At 37.6% G+C, this 21,020-nt stretch overlaps 1 protein-coding gene across 9 annotated transcripts in view; it reads left to right on the forward strand.

Annotated features, from left to right (window-relative positions):
- The window catches only part of LOC111159463 (semaphorin 6D), a 598,866-nt gene that overhangs the window by 206,290 nt on the left and 371,556 nt on the right, over positions 1-21,020 (forward strand). For all 9 annotated transcript variants that reach the window (XM_022521974.1, XM_022522043.1, XM_022522058.1 and 6 more), the window contains exon 2: positions 7,680-7,760. The gene's annotated coding sequence lies outside the window, so the exon portion shown is untranslated. The remainder of the gene's footprint in view (positions 1-7,679; positions 7,761-21,020) is intronic.

Below are 21,020 nucleotides of genomic sequence, written 5' to 3' on the forward strand. Positions count from 1 at the left end.
TTTCATCAGAAGATTGCTCTGCCCTTTAGTTTAAGAGAGGATTCCTGCTATTATATATAGGACAGAGAGGAAAACCCCTAAATAGGAAGGGCAGCTAGGAAGCTATTATGCCAATTTTAGGGTGAGAAGTTTAGGATCCCTGTTAGAATTATGGCTGTGAAAATAAAGAGCAAGACTTTCCAATGTAATTCTAGAGAAGTGATTCTCAACCTATCTTTCTTTCTTTCTTTTTGGTTATATTTCATTATTGCCATGATTCTTTTTATTCTCAAATCATTCCATTTTTTAAAATTTTGTTATGTTAGTCTCAACTTCCTTTCTGTATGATAACTTTGAGAAATAAAATATACACGACTCTGCATTAGTCCTAGTACATTACATTAGTGTTTTTAGAAAGAACACGGGGGTATTACCTGAAATCACCCTAGGTGATTCTGGTATATAAACCATCTTCTAACCACCCCCAACAAGGATAATCCCTATTCCAGAAGAAAAAAAGAACTTTGTGAGCACTCAGAAGTAGAGGGATTGTGATTGAAGATGTAAAAAATGTTATCATTTACTGAGAACCTACAATGACCTATGTTCTGATCCTGATAATAGCCTTATAGGGTAAGTATTCATCCTCATTTTACCGAGAAGGGACCTATAATTCAGCTAGATGCTGAAACTTGCTCTAGGCTCTCATTACTACCAGAGGCTACACCTGAATTTGAGCCAAGGACCATCTTATTACAAAACCTAAGCTCTTTGCAGCATATAACACTACTTCTCTCTTGGGAGCTTTAATCCTGTGACCTGAGAAAGCCCTAACATTATAACAGAGGGGTGCCCTTTATAGTAAAGAACAAATTGGCAAAGGGATAGGTTTCAGGACAAAGATGCCAGGCCAGTACCCTGATCTGTTGCCTTCTAGAGATAGCTTTTTTTCCCCTCTGATATCACTACTACAGTATGCCAAAGAATGATGGAGAATCATTCTAATTTGCTAGAAGCATATGATAGGGAAATGAGGGAGTCATTCATTCATTTTTTTCAATCAACATGTATTTATTAAGCTAATATATCTTAGGTATTTTGCTTATATAGAGGATAAAAAGGTATATTTATAGGCATTGTTCTTGCCCTCCAGAAATTCATAGTTTTGTGCAGGCTAAAACATGTAAGGTACAATTCCAGTAGTGAGTGCTAAGTGGTCAAGTAAAGATGTGTGCAGTGTTTTGAGAATAAAGCAGAGGGAATAATCAGCTCTTTCCTAGAATCTGAATAAGTCTTCAGCCAGCTGCTTATGTGGCAGCTGTTTCTTAAGAGAATGAGTAGGAAATTTGCCCAGTGGAGAAGTGAGAAAGGAAGAGGGGACAAGCAGAGCAAAGGCACAGTATACTGCAAGTGTTTTAGAAGATGTAAGAAGCTCCCGGTGGAGAGAAGTGATTATAAAGGACTTTGTATTCTCTTCTAGGAGCAGGAATCTCATCCCGGAGTATGGTGTTGTCGGTAGGGAGGAGGTGTGAAGGAGTTGAGAGAAATGGCAAGAAATTGGTGTCTCAGAAAAACATTTTGAGAATCAATGGGGAATGATTGGACTGGAAGAGGATGGTGCCAGGAGAGCAGGATCAGACCCTAGAGCCCCACGTCAAGGCAGAGCCTCAGTCCATCGTTAACTACGCACCCCCAGCCTTCACAGTCTTCTTCAGAGGGTTAAGAAATTTTAGAGGTCAGGTGTGAAGAAGGAGTTTTGCCCAGCCCTTGCTAGCACAGAGAGTCCAAGGTCTAGGGCTGCTTACCTGCTTATACAGTGATCAGTGCCTCAGGGCCTTTCCCATAGCAACGAATTAGTCCTTGACACCTATACATTCTTACCACTTTTGTTTTTGCTTCTCCTGTTGCCTAAGGGCTCTTCTTCTGACTTGCATAATTCCCTCATCTACCCAGAATGCCTCATATAAACTCTGCGGCTGCTAATATTTCATTGTCATTTTCAGCTCTATTACATCTTTCTCTCAATCATTCTTTAGAGCAGGGATGTCATCTAGAGGGGTTCTGCAGCGTGCATAAATGAGTTATGAATCCTCATGATTTCAAGTGGGTTACCAAACCCCTTTCAGCAGAACCAGGCATCTGGTAACTCCAAAGTGTGAAAAGGACATTATGCATATGTATGCAGAGACACATGCCCTGCAGCGCTTCCCAAGAACACACCACGTTTTCATTCACACAGGCACCATATGCAAGGGGACCCTGCTCTTGGAAAGGAAGAGAGCTTTAACATATCCTTTCTTCACTATCTTCTCTTCACAGTTCCTCAGTTTCCTTTTTCTGAACCTACGTAAGAAGTATGGTAAAGATTTTTTTGAACATGTACATTAAGTGTTATATACAGCTCTGCACATACGTAGGCAGGTAACCATCTCTGGTTACAGGAGAAAGTGAGAAAAGCAACAAAGCTCAGTCTGCATAAACACAACAAGGAAAACAGTCAAGTACCTGCATTAGTTGACGTATATCATTTTGCCCGAACTACCCGATTATGGAGAGTGGTACTAACAAATTTTGACAGAAGTGTCCAATAACTTGAACTTTCCTATATTTCAGAGTGTAATACAGGGGTCTCACAATGTCATAAAAGGCAGAACGTGGCAGGCTAAGGAGTCCAGATGCTCAGGCAGTGAGGACAGCTCTGGAAATCATATTACTTTATTTAAAGACTTGAGGCCGGATTTTGGTTGAGAACGTGGGCTTTAAGTCTGGTTTTGAATCCTGCTCTGGTACTAACTTGCTGTATGATTTAGGTGAGTCATTTTACCCACTTTAATCCTTGGGTTTATTTCATTTTATGAAGGTGATAATGCCTACTTCATGCAATAGTTATGCAGATTAAGTATGCAAACTTACAAACTGACCTTTGCAATGGTGTATGGCCCATAGCAAGACCTCAATAACTTCAACTTTGATTGATTGTTTTTACTTTGTTACATGTCTCTTGAACACTTCATTGAGCTTCAGTTTCCTTAGTTAAAAAATGGTTCAAAAATGTAAATAAATAAAAATTGGATGAATGATAACTTTAGTTTTTGTGGATATTAACAGTATATGTAAAGATACTTGGTAAAGTGAAAAATTCCAAATAGCCAGAAGGTGTGGTTACTGTCATTATTTTAATGGTACTTGGGCTGTCATTACAGAAAATTTAGGAAAGGTCCATTTGAAATAGATACAGAATATTACTGTTCCTCAGAGGAACAGGTGCATTCACCCATCACGTCCCATTCCTGTCTACCTTTTGGTGTGCAAAGCTGCCAAATACCTGCTGTGTGTATAAGTTGGATAAACTTTGAAATAAGGATCAGGACATCCTCTGTTCCCTCTGAGAGTAGTGTATACAAGGGGGAGACTTGCAGATTTTACATTTTCCAACTGCTCCACTATTGTCATTCCTGGAGCTTGAAGTTAGAACGTGATTACCAATGCCCATCTGACTGCTAAGCAGCCAGAAGCTCAGATACTTGCAAATTCCACCAGTCTTCTTCACTTCCTTTTCCACAAAGGTGGCACTTTCATGCCTTTCTTCATCCTCTGGGGAACTGGTCTCAGAAGCAGGTCCTTGACCACGTTTTTGGGGACCTGGGGTTTATTGCCGTGGCTGCCCAAATCCCCTTTCTCAGTGAATTTCTGTCCTTTGACTTCTCATGTCTGTGACTCCCATGTGGAAGTAGAGGGAACTGGTGGATAAGAACTGCCTCTGGCACCGTCTGCTATCCTCAGGCAGAGCTGTGTTGGAACCCCACTTCTCCCAGCTATCGCTTGCAGTTGTTTGGCCTGGCTCACGTTATTTATTCACTCTGATACTTGCTTACTCTATCTGTAAATGATAATATATATATAATATAATATAATATAATATATGTATTATTATAATTATAATTTTAATTATTTATTAATTATTTAATAACATAATATAAAATGTTATCTACTTATATATAAATATATATGACAAATATATATACTGAGCAAGATGTTTCTGAGAATCAGTTGAAATAATGTACTTAAAATATCTTCCAAAGAACACTAGTGCAGAGCAAATGCTTTTTTGCTCTCTTGTTCTTTCCCTTTGATTTGTAATAATTCATTAACAGTTATTCTGCAACTCTTGCTTTCTAGACCACTCTTTCCCATGCATAAAATGAAGTTAAACTCAATGACTTATAATTCCTGTACAGTAGTGAAGTTCTAGAATTCCTACAGTTCAGGTGCTGTGTGAGAGGAATAAATGAGGTTGCTCTGCACATTCTTAGGTAGGTGGGATAAAGTCATAGTGATTGAACAGGGAGAATTTGATCTAGGTGTTATTGAATAAGTACGGTTATGATAAGCAAATGGGTATTGAAAGAAGGAAGAAAGACATACAGAGTCTAATGCTTAATTAGGTTCAACAAAAGCTGTTTGGATAAACTGATTCACACCAAGGTAATAGAGATTCTCCTGAGCTGTGTTTTAAATTTGAAAAAGGGCAACTTACAGGAAGCATGAGTTTTTTTCTTGGGAAAGCAGTATTTCTCCCTGGCCCTGAGTCCACCCTGGCAGGAGTGCCACAGGCCTTCCAGGAGGCACAGTTACTTGCTGGGCAGTAATCTGCATGAGAGCAAGGACTTGGTCTGTTGTTGCCAGGCATACTTGCTGATAATTGAATTTTGGATGAGTAAATGAGTATCAGTAATGTACCTAAAATATTAATGCTTGAATGTGGAGTAGGATCCAGAAGAAGAGAACCTAGTGATCATTGTATAATAGCAAGTCTCCTGGAACACTTCCTGGAGATACCCCAGAGCACTTTTGCAAATGCTGATTATTTTTTTTTTTTTTTAAGCTTGTAGACAGCTTTTTCTTGTCTGTCGTACAGCTGTGAGTGTGGGAGCACAGGTCTCTAGGGACCTGAGCATATGTTCTCTCCCTGTGAAAACCTGGGAGAGAACCCCAAAGGACACATTGAACCCCTCTCCCAGCCAAGAAAAGAAAATCCTGCTTGAAATGCTCCCTTGGTCAATGAGTAAAACTGTGAGCTGGGAATTCAGCTTTATAAACTTTTTGTGTATTAGAATAAAAGTAAATTGATGTATGAGGCTAAAATTCTGCATTCAATTCTTGATCTTTTACTATAAAGTGTTTTACTATAAAGTGTTAAACCTCTCTAGGCTTTATTTTTCTCCCCCATAAATAAGGAGATTAAGCCAATGGACATGGCAATATACCTTCCATGTCAGTCCTCCCAGTTGTTGCCATTTTATCAGCATCTCCTAGAACTGAGGAGCCAGAATAATACTTAGATTTTTCTGGCTCAGCTTTCTCATTTCACAGATGAGAAAACTGAGGTGTAGAGAGGTGAAGTCTACTGCTGATGGCCACAAAAAGTGTTAGAAGCAGAGCTAGGATTAGAATCAACATCCTTAGGCCACCAATCCAAAGGTTCTTAACCTTATGAGTCAGTGTCCAACTTTAAAAATACCATGACAGCTGTATGGAGTGGGGGGATGGGATGAGGGCAAATGCCTCATAGGGGAACACATAACATTTGCAAATTATTTAAGCAGGCAAGTTGTGGTGGTGATTCCAGGATTCCAGGCGAAAAGCCTTCATGCTGTGCTGTATTACTCAAAGTAGGTGTTGTAATTAGCTGTTAAAAAGCAACATAGTTACATGTGAGAGAAAGTGTGGCTTTGGCTTTTTAATTTTATTTTATTTTTTGTTTAATAACTTCATTTGTGGAGAAAGCATCTCAACACAACTGGAACAAGTTTGGGTTTATAGCTCTCTCCAAATAAGTCTTACCTGTTTTGTTGTTGGCAGTGTCTGATTTTTAAAAAGCCAATTCCCTTTTTAAATATCACAGCTGTTGTTCCTCTTACATATACTTATGCTAAATTCAATGTTTGGCTTATCTCAACCATAGCCAGAAAACACAAGGAGGAGCTGGTTAAAGAGAAAAGTTTTTCTCATTAACTGGGTCTGAAATTGGTCTCAAACTGAATCTTTGGGTTAGGTGTATTAGGGTGATCTGTCTTCCTTGAAAATATATAGTTCTGGACCCTATGCTAGATCTCTTGATTCAGAATCTTTAGGAACTAGGGCCAAATCTTTATTTTTACAAACCTCTGAGTACTTCTTATGCACACTCACATTCAAGAATTGCCTTCCTCAATACTTGCCCAAACATTTTCATCTTTAATAATATGATTCTAGTGCTCATTCTACCCTAAATGACTCTTTGGCATTTAAAATGTTAAGGTAGTACAGAATTCAGAAAGCATATTTGAAAAACGTAAGTGTATTTTGCTAAAGTTGGTAATCTTGCATTTTTCCAACAAAATACTTTTTCCCCCTCAATTGAAATACATGGAGCTGTGCTATGGATAATGCCATGATAGGCGCTGTGCAGGGTATAGAGAGTTCTCTGTGGACCTGATCTGAAGGGAGCTTCCTTAGTTTATACACTCATTTTTATCTTCACAATTGCATATATTCTTGCCATCGAAGAATTACTTCCATAGTTCTGCTTTTTTTTTAATATAAAAATATCAGGTGTATAATTCCAAAAATTACTTTAGCGAATGGTAAATATAAAATTTATGTCTCCTCTTAGCATTAAACAAACTAACACGCACACTCATACCCTGGTAGAATAAAAACCCGTAGAAGTATTACTATGTTTGACGTTTTCTAGCTTTAAAATACCTTGGTTCTGAAAGTGAAAGAAACAAATGTGTGGTAAACATGTGAATGGATATCTCTTACTCTGAATGAAGCTACAGAGTTACCCAGACGCATTTGAAAACATGTCTCCCTTACCCTCCCACCAGCGAAAGACCTGGAACCCCTGAATGTGTCTGAAAGACCCTAGTCAGTGGAGGGTCACAGGCTTTGGGTTAAGCCCGATAGACAATCCATTCTGACCTAAGGCTTCTCTGGTTTTTCAAGCAGCTTCAGGGGGTCCCTAGAGATGTTCATGTATCTACTTTTCACCCTCCTGTATTCAGGTTTTGAATTCTCGAGTTTCCCACTGGGTTCATATCCTTTCTGTTTCTGTATAGCCACTTCTGGTTTCAAATCCCTCTAGTTAAGTAGTGTAGTCAGATCTGCCCATTCTTACCTGCAAAGCTTCTATTCCAAGAGTGATAGGGAGAACTTGGAAGCCTCCCTAGAGTAGGAGTATAGGACATCCTTGGGGTCCTATATTCACTCTGATGCAGCACCCAGTCAAAACCCAGATGCTCTGGACTATCCAATGCTTGGCCCATAGAATGTCCACAAACTTTTCAGTCATGTAAACATATACTTCATTAAGACTGGATTTGTTCCTTTCCTTTCCATGGAAACTGTGTCCCTATTGTAGGTTATTAAAACTACCCATGCAGTGTGCACCATAATTCTTTTTGCTTGCATTTGTGAATGGCGTGTTCTCAATAGGAACATCCAGGTGGAGATCAATAATCAGTATCCTAGTTAGGGAAGAAAAAAAAAAAGAAAATCCATTGGTGCACTGCATTCAGCTGTGTTTAAGAGGTCTTATCATTAAAACAGCAGCAGGCATTCATAAACCAAGCTTGCCGGCAGTGCTGGACATGCAGGATTAAAATAATCGTCCATCAGCCTCTGTCTCATAAACGTTTTCTTGTGACTTTTGGCAGGATCACCAATCTGAGCATATGCCACTTGACATGGGAACACTGAGGCCAGCAATTTAAGGATTTTCACATTTATCTGCAGAGGTAAGATTTAAAGATATAACAATGAAGGACATTAAATAATACTGGGTTCTGGCTTTTTGCATTATATATGAAAGTGAAGTTGTTTACATGTAATATTTTTTTGACCCATATGAGTTTCTATTCCATTACCTTGTATAAAACCAAAAGAAACACAAGAAAAATCTATAGTCCATAAATGTTGAATTTAGAATATTTTTGCATTGGTGAAAATAGGGAAACTAAGTAATACCAAGATTTTTTTTAGATTTTTGTACAATTGGACCGAGGGGGGTAAATAGTTTCCATTTTGAACAATGAAACTGTTTCTATTCAGAAGAGATATGATTATTAGGGCACAAAGGAACACAAAAGTTAAGATCATTGGGAAAAAGGAAAGGGGATGTGATTCTGTTTTCAATACCTTATGGTTCAGTCATAAACTCAGTATGGGTCCAGAGACTGGGTTTCTAAAAGAATCAAATTGGTAGTGAATCAGGTGATTGCATAAAAATGAAGACTGCCTGATGTTGATGGTGTGGTGATATACTGGATGCTTGTTGATGTCAGAGGCACAACCCGATGATGTCCTTAAAGACAGTCATAATGATGAAGATGTTGGCAGATGGATAGTAAATTGTGTTATTAGAAGTTTGTTTCGAAAAGAGAAGTCTTCCACTTTGTGTGTATTTACATATATGGTCACACACACACTCTCAGATCTGAGATCAAATAAAATACTGAATAAAATATTAAGTACATATTCCATATTTTATGGTATAGAACAGAGTGTCTAGATACATTTCAAATGTAAAGTAGAAAATGTATCATGACGTGGTTGACTGGAGTCCAACAAGATCATCTATGCACCAGGTAGATTCTTTGGACTCTGAACTGTTGAACTGAAAAGGTTAAATTTAGTAACAATATTCATTCCATTACCAACTTCAGGGTGAGCCAGATCTTCATAGGGTGAGACTATATTCTGCATTTTTTAGTTCTCTGATGGCTACCATCTTAGTATATTTTCTACATGTTTGGGTCTCCATTTTCATGTGTCGCTGTAGCGGGTCCATGATACATTGAACAAAATGTGACTTAACCAACTTCTTTGTCCATTTTTGTATATCACAGATGGCCTTATATCTGTGAATTTTCAAAGAATATATTTTGGCAATTCAGTATTCAAATTTAGTCTTCTGAGTATATTCCTCTCAAATTTCCCTGCTGTTTTATTCAGTTATATTATTGAGGTAACTTTTAGTTTAACAGCTTGTATTCACATAATCTATTTATGGAACAATGGAAAAATGATTATTAAATAGCCTGGAAGATGCATTACTTAAAATTGATACCTGAAAATGACGGCACAACCTCACACTTTCATACATATAAAAGTAAATGAATGTACTATTATGGTTTCTTTTATCTGAATACCACATTCCTTTTAGAAATTAAATTACTTTGTGTTTGAGTTTAATGTTTTATTTCATGATTTAGATGTGCTTTCTAGGAACTCCCACCAAGCTCTAACTCCCATGCATAAGTCATGGTTTCTCATATATACACGGAATTTAAGATAACATCCTAATGAAAGTCATTAAATCTCAGATATCATAAGGGCCAGAGTTAAACTGAACAGGGCTTTTTAAAATCCCCAAGGCTGGGCAGTTTGAGGAGAAAAACAAAAGTGAAAGAAGCATGCATGTGATTGGCCTTAATGAAACAATAAACCTCCATGGAGGCTGTCTGGTCACTCACTTCTGAACCATGGAAGTCATAGTTTCATCTGAGCTCTGTATATCAAATTATGTTTTCTGTTATCAAGAGTGAAAGCCTACCAGAGAAACCCAATAGATCATGCTGAACTGATTTGTGTCCCTTGGGGTATGGGAAGTTTTTCTTGAAAGTAGACTTGGAGCGCCTAACCTCTGGAGCTCCTAATCAGAACCAGGCGATACTGAATCCTTTTGCAACAGTGAGAACACTGTTGACCAGACAGACTTGTTTGGGAAAGAAGACACAGATGTAGGGTGGTATAATAGAGGAATGATTTAGGAACCAATGGACCTAAATCCTAATCCCAACATTATAGTGACTTAACTAGAGAAGTTTTTTGTTTTTGTTGTTTGTTTGTTTTTCTTTCTTTTGCCTCTAAAATCTTAAATCACTTAACTCTTGTGCCTTAGTAAAATGAGGTTGATACTCACTGTACTCCTCTGTAGATTTATAAAATGATAAAATAATAAATGGGAAACACTTTGAGAAACTTAAAGTCATTACACAGAACTTAGTATTGCTAGAAAGTTGAATCCTTATTAATAGCACTTGTCTGATTTGGGAATTATGTCAAAAAGTTTCTTAACAGGTCATCATATATTCCTTCACATTGAGCAAAGTCTTACAGTTGTTCTGAGCTCTAATATATTTGCTTTTTCTCTAAATTGTGTTAACTACAAAAGTCAGTTGTTATAACTGCCCCTGACTTGTATCTGAACCAGTCTCTGGTGTTATGATGCATTGACCCCAAATTTCAGTGTCCTAGAATTACTCCAAAAGGACAGCATGGGTGAGAATGAAAAAATATTTACGATACATTCCTGTCAGCTGGGTAGGGAAGAAAGGATCTCTAGGGTTGATTCTTGAGGTGAATAAGTCCTTCCCAGACCTCTCTCACTCTATTTTTTTTCAGACATATACTTTTTTTCTTACTAAACCAGAGTTTCTGCTTATCTTCCTGCCCCTTATCTTCATCTCCATCCCTTCCCAGTCTCCTTTCTCCTTTCCTTCACAACTCAGAAAGTCCTTTACTTGTTTACAGTGCAGCTTTTTTTTTTTTTTTTTTTTTTTGGATATTGACCCACAGCCTTTGGCTTCCATAAATCCTGCTTTAAGTGTTTGATATCTAAGATAAATATACCCCTATAGCCCTGAGTTTACTTTCTGACTCCATTTCACTACAAACATAGACAGTCAATAAGAATTGGGGTTGGGGAAGTGTCTTGGGCCAAAAAACTGTTTGCTTGAACACACTATAGTCTTTGCCCCTGCAAAGAATAGTTAATCACGTGTCCTTTAGGAATAAAGCCATAATGAATCAAGGAAATATAAGTCAAAACCACAATGAGATACCATCTCATTGAGGCAGAATGCCTAAAATGAACAATTCAGGAAACAACAGATGTTGGTGAGGATGTAGAGAAAGGGAAACCCTCTTAAACTGTTGGTGGGAATGCAAGCTGGTGCAGCCACTCTGGAAAAGAGTATGGAGGCTCCGCAAAAAGTTAAAAATAGAGCTACCCTATGACTCAGCAATGACACTACTAGGTATTTATCCAAAGGATATAAACATAATGATTCGAAGGGGCTCATGTGCTCCAATGTTTATAGCAGCAATGTGTATATAATGGAATATTACTTGGCCATCAAAAAGAAAGAAATCTTGCCATTTGCAGTGACATGGATGGAACTAGAGGATTTATACTAATCGAAATAGGTCAGTCAGAGAAGGACAAATATATTATTTCACTCATATGTGGAATTTAAAGAATAAAACAGATGAACATAGGGGAAGGGAAGGAAAAACAAAATGAAAACAGAAGGACACAAACCATAAGAGACTCTTAACTATAGGAAACAACTTGAGGGTTGCTGGAGGGGAGGTGGGTGGGGAGATGGGATAACTAGGTGACAGGCATTAAAGAGGGGACTTGATGGAATGAACATTGGGTGTTAAATGCGACTGATGAATCACAAAATTACCTCTGAAACCAATAACACACTACATGTCAATTAAATTGAATTTAAAGTTAAAAAGAATAAAGCCATAATTATTAGAAAACATGACTTAGGTAATATATAGGAAATTCCAACAATTACATGTTACAGAAAATCTTCCAGATTTCCCAGTTTATCTAGTAATGTTAGAAGCAATCAAGGACTATTAATAATGGATGGAGTTAAATATAGTAGTCCAAATTTTTATCCAGAGTGCCAGAGAAGAATGTTAACCTAATTGATGTGGGTCAGAGAAATTGGCTGACGTATGAAATACCAACCAAGTTTATCACCCATTTAGTTTTTTTAGGGATAAAATTTGCACATCATCCAAAGTTCATTGTGAACTTTGTTGTGAAGCTGTTTACCTACATGCACTATTATCCTCTTCCCTGGTCCCAAGACCTCCAGCTACAGGGTAGCATCATTTTTACCTTCTTTAAATAATTAAACCCATCCTCATTCCTACTAATTTATTCTACTAAGAGGACAAAAGTAACTAATGATCCTTCAAGCTTGGGTATGTTTCATTCTGTCTTTATGTTAGAATCTAGTTTAAATTTTCTTTGGGTCACAAAATTCTGCTAATCTGGAAGATTAACTAATCTGGAAGAGTAACCAAAGAGAATAAGATAGGAATAAAGTTAAGTATGGGAAATGTTATTTCAGGATACTCCATACAGATTTTTTTGTGTGTTTGTAACTGACCCAATTAGTCTAAAAACTGTGGTTTTTAATCATCAGAGCAGACCATACTACTAAAAGTTCAGTGAAACAATTTTCTTGGGATCTAGCTGATCTGGATACTATTATTTTCAGTATTCCCAATTCAAAAGGTAATATCTCTTTTCAGTCATTGACCTCTTCTTCTCCCCAAAGCAAAAATAGGAGATGAGATATAATCAGCAGAGAGGAATCCTTAAGACCCTCCCAGTAATGGGATCATGAAATGATAGAAATTGATAGAAATTCAAGTAGGGTCTCTAAAATCTCAGCTACTTTGATTAGTGTTTCACTGAAGCTCCAGAAAATGACAAGTATTTTCTATTCTAGTCACCCACTATTTCTTTGCAGTGGATCAAAATAACCCATGACTAACAATAGGAACCAAACAACCACCATATCTGCAATGGTCCCATCTATCATTCAGACATTTTTGGTGTAATAAAGTCAAAAGTGAATTTTCTCCTTTTATTTTTAAGTTTTGCATCTGACAAAATGTCATTAGAGCACAGTGACTTATGGAAAATTGGAATAGATTGAGAGCCTCTGATAAAAGACAATCTTCATATATCACTGGAGGATTCTCTGGAATTGAGGGGGAAGAGGAGGAATCATTTCAATAATGTGTTCTCTGCTGTCTTATCAACCATCTGCAAAAAATTCTAATTAACTATCCAAAGATACATTATAAACATACATTGTAAGGGCACAAATATGATCCTGGAAATCATTTTAGAAACTTAAAAACATAAATTCCACTTGTTTGGGAGTGTCGAGGGCATGGGGAGCTGAGAAACATAAATTGTGTAGGCATAGTATGATTACATCCTAGTATTAGTCAAAGAGATATGTTCTGACAACCTACCCCTAGGTCACGTGTGTCAGCTTTTAGACTCTATCTGCTTATATTAGTGTGTGTGTGGAGGGGGGGAATGTCTGAAAAAGTAGGAAGTAGACATCATCAAAAGTGAAAACAGAAATGGCAAGATCTACCAAATATCTCTTTCCTCAAGGAATGACAGTTACTGCTAAGATAAAACATGGTAATTTTAGAATTATTCAAGGATTTACTTTAATCTTGGTGTTTTTGTGTTGCTCAATGAGCTGTATTGTTAATATTGTCACTGTACCACTGTGACAACTGTTGTATTCTAGTATCCCCCTCCCCCCCAAATCCTGACTTCCCACACAGGAGATTTCATAGCAAAAATAGCCATCTCTAAATATTAATTTTCCATGTGAAAAACATTATAACTTTCTGTTTTTTCATTCCCTAGTCCTTCATACACCCATTTATTTGTTGATCCATTCATTGAACAAATTATTGATCACCAAGTAGGTCTTTCTAGACATTGTACTAAGGATACGGAAGTAAATCCAACAGATAAAAACCCTTACCTCCCTGGAATACCTTCTAGTAATCCTGGAAAAGAAAAATCAATCTGGAAAAATGAGCACTGAGCAAGATACAGATCTAAAAGATGTAGTGTTTATGTATTTTTTATACACCCATATGTATTTTATATATAGATGGGTGCTAAAGAGAAAAAATAGATGTGTTCAGGGCAGAGTGGGACAGTGTTGAATTACAGAGTGACTTTGGAGAGATTTTCTAGATACAACTTTTGAGACCTTCTGAAACAAGACTTGAAGGAAATGAAGAAGCACACCATGCTAATACCTAGAGTTTCCTAGGCAGGGAAAATAGCAAGTGCAAAGGCTCTGAGACAAAAGCGTGCCTGGCATATTTGTAAAACAGCAAGGAAGCCATTGAGGTTGGAGTGAAAAAGGGAGAGACAGTAGGGGATGAGGTCTGAGAGACAATGTGGAACCAGATCATGTAGAGAACTGGTGCCACTGAAGACTTGGTTCTTACTCAGATGGGAAGGCTTTGGAGGTTTTGGATTAAGGAGTGGCATGATTGATCTGACTTATACTTTTATGAGGATCTGGCTGCTATGTTGAGAGTGGACAGTAGAAGGGGACACCTGGAGTGGGCAGGCAAGGTATAAGTGGGGAAATGACTTAGGAGCACGCTGCAGTAATTCTAGTAAGAGGGCAGGATAAGGTTCTATGCCTAAGTGGAGAGGCTGGCCTTGACTAAGACTTCTGGCCACTTATCCACAGTAATCGGAGAGTTAAGTATAGGCACAGATGTGAGTGTATGCGGAAATTCTCATTTGATTATCTACTAAACATCAGGCATATCAGAATGCGTGAATTTGGTCACCAAGTGGTTGTCTGAGTGACTTTAATAAGGCTTATGATTCCACCAGGAAAGTTCACCAAAGCAAAAAAAAGAGTTGGATATGATTATAATGATTATCTCCTTGGCAAGGAAACAGGAGAAGATATCATGGGAGAGAAAACCCAGGGACACTAAGAGAGGGGATTTTAGGTCCTGGTGGGGTTGCAGAATTGTAGGATTTGAGATATTAAAGAGAATGAGCAGGAAAGATAAGCAGTCATGACCAGAGAAAGGAATATTTGAAGTGGAGATTTTTTTTAGGTGCTGCAGTTACAGTTAACAAGGTCAGAGGTAAGAATGTGTAAGTGAGTGGGTTAGGAAGGATGGCTAATGAGATCTTGGAAGAGAGAAAGTCCAGGAACTGAGGATAGGATATTGGAAGGATCATCATATTGGATATGCAAACATAAAAAAATTAAATAGGAGAGGTATTAGAGAGTGATCATGAACCAGGCACAAAAAATTCCAGCTAATGGGGGGAGGGGGGAACAACTGGAGAATGGTAGAAGCAGCACTGGCAGGGATGGAGGGTGGTATAGCCTGATGATTTGGAAATGAAAGCTGGAATTTTATAGATGAAGGAGAGAGAATGTTTTAGGTGCAGTAATGAAGAGCAAGGAGGACACCTAACATACTTTCAGCCTCCTTGGTTATAGGGATCTATGAGAAAAAAGCTACATCTTGGAAGGGCTTTAGTGGAATCAGTGTTATGGAGGGGAACCAGATTTCAACTAGTGCAGAAAGTGGAAGGGGAAGTTGAGAATTAGTGGGCTTACTGGTGATTTGACTTTATGTCCCAGAGGGCTCAGGGAAAGGGTTTCAAGAGGTACGGGGCCAGAGTCAGGACAAGTAGTGAACAAAATCCTATGGGTGTTAGAAAAGAAAGGACAAGAGATGACACTGACTGACATGCAGGGGCCTGGTGATAGCTATCCTGCTGCTCTCACAGACTGTGGTGACACTGTAAGTGTTTGGGGCAAGTAGAGTGTTGACTGCAAGATTCAAGGATGGCAAAGCAGACCTTTCGAAGAGCATGAAGAGTTCTGAGGTTCCCACTTTGGCTGTTGGTGAGGAGACAGCTGTCTTTCACAAGAGTTGTATGACTCAAGACACACAGATACTTTCTTGACTTGAGCCAAACAGTGGTCTTCAGTGAGGGGGTCTTATACCGAATGGGCTGGCTTCCTCTGAGTTCTGTCATCATAGAATCCAGTGGTTCATCTTAAATCAGAAGAACCGCCTTAAATTCCTTTATCAGCAGAACACTGCACTCACTGTTTGGCACATCAGATATAGACTTAACTTTGGAATTCGTTGTTGAACTTTAATGACCTCCTTTTGTGATTTTTTTCCCCCACCAACCTACTTAACGCCTCCCCATTTTTATCTCCTGGCCTGTTCCCTTTCTTGATACAGTGAATGAATGAGTAACTGTCAACGTGACTGTGTTCTCCCCTTTTCTTTAGAAGTACTGCATTTTCTCATTCTGTGCATTCTCTAAAATACTGGTTACCCCACAGTTTTGCTCATCTTCAATGTCACGTGCTCTGAACTGAGTGAAGGTATGTGTTTTGCAAGTTCTAGTGATCTTTTCCTTTGTCCTGAATTTCTGTCTTTGCAGAACTTTAGCAGAATCATAAATGACTCTCAACTTTTCCTCTTACCATCTAAGACACTTCTAAAGTCAACATTTTGGGGGAAGGGAAGTCATAACATTTTGGGAGGCACTGTAGCTAGCCGGTCACTCAATGGGACTAAAATGCAATTTATAGTTAAATCTAATGCTTTAGGCCCAATAGCTCTGAAAATTAAGCCATTTTCTGTTTGTGGCTTTAGGAGCAGGTATTCAGTTCTCTGAAAAAAACAACATATATATATATATATATATATATATATATATATACTATATATACAAAAATTAAAAATATACATATGGATTATGAGTAGAATGGGGTCACAGTTGCTGACACAGACCATTAGTATCACTGGGGTTATTGTGAATTATAAAATTGTTTTTTCTTTTCTTTTCCTACAATGTAGAGATACTGCAAAAATCCTAAAATGTAATATTTTTATACTTTTTATGGGAATCAAATGCTGGGAGACAGTGAAGAACACATTATTTAGATGAATGAACTTTTCTTTTTTTTTTTTTTTTTTTTTTCTAAAGATTTTTATTTATTTATTTGACAGAGAGAGATCACAAGTAGTCAGAGAGGCAGGCAGAGAGAGAGAGAGAGAGAGAGAGAGAGAAGCAGGCTCCCTGCCGAGCAGAGAGCCCGATGCGGGACTCGATCCCAGGACCCTGAGATCATGACCCGAGCCGAAGGCAGCGGCTTAACCCACTGAGCCACCCAGGCGCCCCATGAATGAACTTTTCTTAACAGTTAAAATTATTCATTATTCATTCACACCTGTACCACTGGTTATTTCTCTATCCCCACTGCAAGATAAGAGTCAATCTTCTTGTTATACTCCTCAGTCTTCCTTAATATGGTTCCCAGCAGCTGCAGTATCTGAGGCAATGTGATAGAGTTAAGAGCATGGGAGGTGGCATCCAAAGAGCTGATACTTGAATTCTGGCTTTGCTACTTACCAGCTGTCCAATGTTCAGGGAGTTACCTGAGTGTTATTATTCTCTGTTCTCTCAACCCAGGGTTGCTGTGTGAACTGCTCTACTGTATTTGAAAGTGTTCAGCACACTGTTATAAACTGTCTGTGGCTTCCTCCATTGTTGACTCCTTTTTTCTGCTTTCCACTTGCCCAGTGAGTGTGTGCCGCGTTAGATGGGAAGGGGAGGTATTAGGAGTCTCTCGTTTAGATAAGGAGGATCTGAAGGAAATATGTGAATGATAAATATGAAAAAAACTAAGTATTTATGGAAAAGAAAGGAAAGATGACATGACCGGAATCTGAGTATTAGCTGATCGTGTAAAGTTTTCATAAACCAAACTTCTAGAACTTCTAGCAATGTCGGTCATATGTAGAACCACCAAGGGGCAAAAACCTGCCAAATAACATTGGCTGTCTTTTCTAGAATCTGTCAGTTTAATAAAATAAAATGTTATTCTTTTCGTATAACTATAGATACGTAATTTTTATGGATAATTTTATTTCTTAATCTGTCTCCTATATGCATATAAGATAGCAGAGAACTAAGAAGAACTAATGCATATAAGATAGCATAGAACTAAGAAGGGTGTTTAAGAACTAGGAAGACAGAAACCGATTAGTGAGCAATAAGAACTCAGTATCACAGTATTAAAGGGGGTCAACATTTTGATGATGATGATAATATTTTTTAAAATTTCAAGTTTTTATTTAAATTCAGTTAGTTAACATATATGGTAAAACTGGTTCAGGTGTAGAATTTAGTGATTCGTCACTTACATACAACACCCAGTACTTATCACAAGTCCCCTCCTTAATGCCCCCCCCCCATTTCGTCCCCCCCCCCCCACCTCCCTCCATCAACCCTCGGTTTATTCTTTATAGTTAATAGTCTCTTATGGTTTGACTCCCCTCTCTCTTTTTTTCCCCCTTTCCCTTCCCCATGCTCATCTGTTTTGTTAATATTATTGTTTTAGAGAACGAGAACTAAAGGGGCAGGTGATTTGAAATGAACATTTTCCTGTTTGGTATATTTTGTTTGTTTTTGCTGCATATTATTAGTCTTCAATCATGTTTCATTGAATTAAAAAACGAACCTAGGGACACCTGGGTGGCTCAGTGGGTTAAAGCCTCTGCCTTTGGCTCAGGTCATGATCCCAGGGTCCTGGGATTGAGCGCCTCCTAGGACTCTTTGCTCAGCAGGGAACCTGCCTCCCCTCTCTCTGCCTGCCTCTCTGCCTACTCGTGATCTCTGCCTGTCAAATAAATAAATAAAATCTTAAAAAGAAAAGAAAAGAAAACCTGAACCTAGTATTTGCCATCCTTAAGTGACGAAGTTTGTATAGTGAAACTCTAAACAGAAGAGATGGTTGAAACAGATAAGTTTCCAAGCTCAGTTTCTTGATTGATATTGTCTTTTCAAAACAATTGGGTATTCCATGTCATTAACATAGCAGGGAGAAAAAGAGAATATATTCTGCCCGACTGTGTCTCTTTGGTCATCTTTTCACACTCCATTAGAGGCTTTATCCAACTTTTGTATTCAGACTATTGTTATTTTTCTGGTGCTAGAAGAAACTTCAATGAGGACATGATGAATGTCCATATTAAATTGGATCCCCTTCCTCTTTTTAATTAAGTTCATTTAAATTTAATTTTGTAATTTTACTTCAGTAAACCATCTGACTCCAGATGTTGGATGCACTTTTTCTTATTTCTGTTTCCGCATAATTGTACCTGTAAAAGATTTATAGCTGCAGGAGACATTTTGGAACCTTTAAGAGCATTTTCGACATATGTTTCATGGATGACTGCTAACATGAGCAATTAACATCCTAAAATGTTGTTCTGCTCCCCAGAATATTTTTAGTGGGTTAAGTTACTTTTATTAGCTTGAACTTTAAACAAATAATCATCTTAAAGGAAACATTATCATCAAAATAACTCAGTTGAAACGGAAGGCCAACACTCAAAGGAAATTGGTAAGAGAGAGAAGAAAAGACCCTTGGGCTGAAAAAGCCTTTAACAAAGACATATAAATGAAAGGTGAGGATTGGCCTTTTGCTAAAATAAGTGCTATAAGTGGAGTTCCTGTTCCTTCTGATTGACTCTGAGCCACTATGATGTGTGTGTTATACTGCACATTATAGAATTATGGGTCTCACCTCTTATGCTTGGGAACATTTAACTCGGGGTTTCAGTGATAGAACTCTCAGATTAAAGTGAACCACCCAAGCAGTGCCTACTTTGCAGGAGACCGGAAGATGGAGGTTCTCATAAGTGTGTTTTTGTATTTAAAATTTAAAAAAAAAATTGTATTTATAATTTAAAAATTATAGAGCTGCCTTGGGGCCTAGAACTTGAACTTACTACATTGGTAAGTAATCTTTACCATCACCTTCTCTTAGGCATTCTTAAAACAACAGGAAATTTTGCTCAAAATTTGCCTTTCTTGTTATAAGAATTATTTGAATGATTACAGTCATTCTAAATCTGCTTCCTTGCTTTCTTAGTCAAAGCACATCTAATAACATATTTGCTAGCTCACCTGGGACTTTTTCTAATGAAATTTGTATTCTTCATCAAACATATACTATAATTAAACCCTTGGATGACATACTAAAGAAAAAACAAGTACAAATCCACAAGATAAAGAAATCATTTTTTTCCCCTAAAGTGAGAAATTACATTTCATGTTTTTGATATTCTATAGTGTGTCTTGATGTATATGAAATATTCATCAATGCAGTAATTTAATTAGAGCATGGATTTTTCCCCAGCTTAAAGGATCCAGCACCAACCTCTAATTGTGTTCTTTCACAGTCTTGCTTTGCCAGGAACAAGTATTTGAATGTGCATAGGAGGTGGAAGTTGTCTAAAAATGACTGGTGTTTGACATTATTGTTTGCAAGTGCTTTTATTGCTTTGAGTACTAAATAATACTAAAATCATTTAAAAGTAACATCAACCATTGGGACCAGGCAAAACTTGTCTGTAATTGACAGGCAAGGAACTCACAGTCTCCACTTGTTTCTAATATAACAGAACAAGCTCATAGAATATTCTGCTATTCATAGAATTTTGCAGCTTTACTAAATTTTAAGCAGAAAATCAGTGAAAGCCTAGGGAGGGAAACAACATCTGAAGCAGCAAACGGCACACAGCATAGAGAGTATTATTAAATTGTGATGTTGCTCAATGTTATTTGTTTAGAGAATAGCTACTATCTAGGAAAGTGCATTTAAAACATTCCATGTCTAGAGAGAAGAATGCTATTTTCCAAAACCTCTAATTCCCGCTCGGAATTAAAAACAGATGTGTACCATGGAAATATAATGAGAAGAAATTAGAACGTATATGGAGCTTTAAAATATTGCGTATATTCTAAGTAATAGAGAAAAAGGAAATTTGTGTTGAAAATTAAAAAAAATGCAGTGTGCTTTCAATTGCTTCTATAGATCATTTATGATGAAATAAAACAAATTTTAGTGGAATAAAATTTTTATTTACCATAAGTCTGGATTAAATTAGAGTCTATCAGTTTTATAATTAGTTGCAAAATATGTTCAGAGTAAATGTCTGAGCCACTAGCTTTGTCTTCACTTTATTTATTTTTGAATTTATTTATTCATCCATTAAGTCACTGACCATGTACTGAATACTTCTTGGGGTAAAGCAAGTAGTAGAGCTTAAGAAACCTGAAACGAAAATCAGAGATGGATCCTACTGACAAGGAGCTCTTATTTGAATGGGAGAGAAAGGAGACTATAAGCCATGATATAAGAAATGAATAAATGTCAGAAGAGGTCAGGATGAAGTCTCCCTTTATGTTTACTTGGACAAATTTTCTAAGTAAAAAAGATTACTGTAAAGGGCGCCTGGGTGGCTCAGTGGGTTAAAGCCTCTGCCTTCAGCTCAGGTCATGA

This window comes from Enhydra lutris, unplaced genomic scaffold (genome assembly GCF_002288905.1).
Source record: "Enhydra lutris kenyoni isolate GAN:26980312 unplaced genomic scaffold, ASM228890v2 scaffoldscaffold4, whole genome shotgun sequence".
NCBI lineage: Eukaryota > Metazoa > Chordata > Mammalia > Carnivora > Mustelidae > Enhydra > Enhydra lutris.